Below are 3,196 nucleotides of genomic sequence, written 5' to 3' on the forward strand. Positions count from 1 at the left end.
GATCAATTCCAAAATTTAATCATCTCTTAAGATAAAAAACCACGTCGATCACCGCAAGCCCGGTCAAAATCGGTTGATTCGTTCGTGATATATCGTTGTCGAAAGAAAACCGAAAAAAGTGTTTTTTCGGAATTACTTCGAAACTCCTAGCTCGATCGATTTAAACTTGATAATCTTCATGGATCTTCAAAACCTGCGTCGAATGCCGCCAATCGCGTGAAAATCGGTTTATTCATTCAAAAGTTATTGCCGTTTGACAATTTAAAAAATTGTGTTTTATTAAACTGCTATTAGATTTTTGAGCTCGAAGAGCTCAAAATGACACAAAAATCATATATTTGAGCTCGACGAGCTCAAAAACGTAATGTGTAACTTAGAGCGCTTAAGTACAAAATGAGCGGGAAGTTGCAGGGATGGCCTTTAGAGTCAACCGTCATCCTAATTTTTTTATTCAAAACAAACAAAAATAATTCAACAAATTTTTTATTTTTGGAAATAATAACATATTTTATAAAACCAATTATGAAAAATTAACTATTAAACATTAGAACAATTAACTATATAAATTATTAAATTATTAAATATATCATTTAATAACGATAAATACTTAGTAAGTTGAGTTGATACTGATTGTGGCCTAGTCCGTGTTTTTTTTCTTACTCCACTGTTAATTAATGACACATTTGCCTTGTTCATTTTTATAAAGCAAATTTTTAAATTCTTAGTTTTGATTTAACTTTTATCAGCGTCAATTAAATTATCACAAAATAAATTAAGTCGTATTCATAAGAAGAAAGTTACAAGAAGTAAACATCACAATATAAATTCAAACTGAAGTGGATAAAAATGGGTTATGCAGTTTGTAAACAGGGAAGCAGAGGTCGCATAAATCTAGTATTAAAAGTAGCCGTAAGTGGCGCTTGTGAGGCGTGCGGGAATAGAAATTCGAATTTTTGAATTTTTATTTTAAAAAATTAATATCAATGGTAAAGCGATTAATATTAATATTAATTTTGATTTGTAATCTTAAATTAAAATCAAAACATAAATAACATTCTAATAATAGTAAATATATAAATAGAATTTGTATAATTTAACAATAATAATAATAATAAATTTTGAATTATTTATTAAATTTTACAAAAAGATCTCCTTTTGATCCAAAACGTAAATTTTATTATTTTTTTTTATACTGAAAAAATTTGAATTCATAAAATTTGATGAAACATATCAATCGAGTTCAGGATTTTGCACCCGATTATTAAAAAAAAAAAATTCGAATATTTATCAAAAGATACCCTTTTGAAACTCAGCTCCTCAATTAAGGCAGTAAATTAGTGGTTATATCATATTGATGAAACTTAAGCAAAGTAGAATAAAATGTTAATGAAAAAGCAAAAAAAGAAAAAAAAAAGCAGAATAATAATGTAGAGAAGTATTAAAGAGTCTTGAAATGATTTCCGAATCAATTTGGTAGTCTGTAGCATTAACTTCCGTCACGAAAATTTCTCCAATTACCTAGCAAGATGGATTCATAACTCAATTGTTGGCGTGACGATCCTTTCCACTCTCGTTATTCATCCTTTTCTAATTTTAAACTCATATCTCTAATATCTGCAATAGCATTGAAAATCAGCTGGGTACAACTGTAGAAATAGATAAGAGTGGGGCTGGCATTTTTATCAAGTTCCTCAGAGTCGTCGGTATATATATGAGAACGACTCACATTTCTACTGGTACTGAGATACACCTGAACGCTATCCCGTGGATGAGCTTCAACCAACAACGTACAGCAAGCCAACCCGGCAAAAGCGATTAATTACTTTGAGCAATTTGCTCACCAACTCTACTCAACTCGTAGACCAACGCTATTCTCATTTCACTGAGCGGGGATGACTATGCCAAACCATCTCTCTTTCTCTTCTCCATCCTTACCCTCACCCTCTAACTCTTTCTCTTTCTCTCTCTCTCTCTCTCTCTCTCTCTCTCTCTTTCTATTTACTATTTTCGACGTACATATTTGAAGCTTTCTTCGTGTGCTTATTCCCACAAACCGGGAACACAAGACCGGAAGGGTGTCCATCGCTTGTGTAACTTTAACGACCAAATCATCTACATGTACACATTTTGTAACAATGTAGATAGATTTGGTAATTATGTAATGATCTGACTTTTGTCTATTATTTTTAATCGAATTTCTCTTTGAAATTTATTAAAAATAAATTATTAAAAAAATAATTTGTTAGATACCATGCCAAGCTACATATGAGAATAAAAAAATAATTTATTATATATTTCGATTTTTTTATTTTTTTCAATGTGGGTCAATTAACTAATATTACGTACAAAATAAAAATTGGCTTAGAAGTTTATCAAAGTAAAAAATAATGTCAGATAAGCTCCTTGAGATAAAAGGTCTAATATGAACATGTTTTTATATCAGAATGTATCAAACCATATAAGGTCATATCAAAAAATTCTTTTAAGGATATGCATCAAAAATTTATTCTCTTGGTTCCTAAGCTCTTGAATTAAGATCCTTATATCTTCGGTCGATAATTATTGTGACTTGATCATAAAGTATATTATCTTCAATCGATAAAATAACATATAATTGATAAAAATAATACTCTAAATAGCTTAATTTTCAAGTAATCAAATACCGTTTAATAAGCAATTATAATAACTGAAGTAAAATAATATCTATGAATTGGTTTAACATTTTCTTAAAAGAATTATTTAAAAATGAATAAACGGTTACTAATATTATTCTATTAATCAAAAATTAATGTTTTACTAATTCAATAAGTATAGAAAAATAATTCGCAAATAAACTATTCTATTCAGTATAGATTTAACTAAATAAAACGTCTCTTGTCAGGTTTTAATTCGTAAATTACCGTTAATAATCTTCGAGTTAAAGTTAACTAGAAGAATTACATTAATACAAGTTTCTCCGGGCGTTTCTTAGCTGGCGTGAATTTGACGGGGGTAAATTGACAGGAGGAGGAGCGCACAGGATGACTTGTGAGAAGAGAAGGGGTGTTTTTACCATGGACTGAAGTGTAAGATGAAGGGGTAGTGGTCTGGCGCTACTAGCAGGGGAAATTACCGTAAGGGTTAAAATGAAAATCAAGGGGTAGCAAAGATGGCTGCGAATTGGCTGAGAGAGTAGAACCAACCTACCGAAGAAAAT

This window comes from Cotesia glomerata, linkage group LG1, assembly GCF_020080835.1.
Source record: "Cotesia glomerata isolate CgM1 linkage group LG1, MPM_Cglom_v2.3, whole genome shotgun sequence".
NCBI classification, from domain to species: domain Eukaryota; kingdom Metazoa; phylum Arthropoda; class Insecta; order Hymenoptera; family Braconidae; genus Cotesia; species Cotesia glomerata.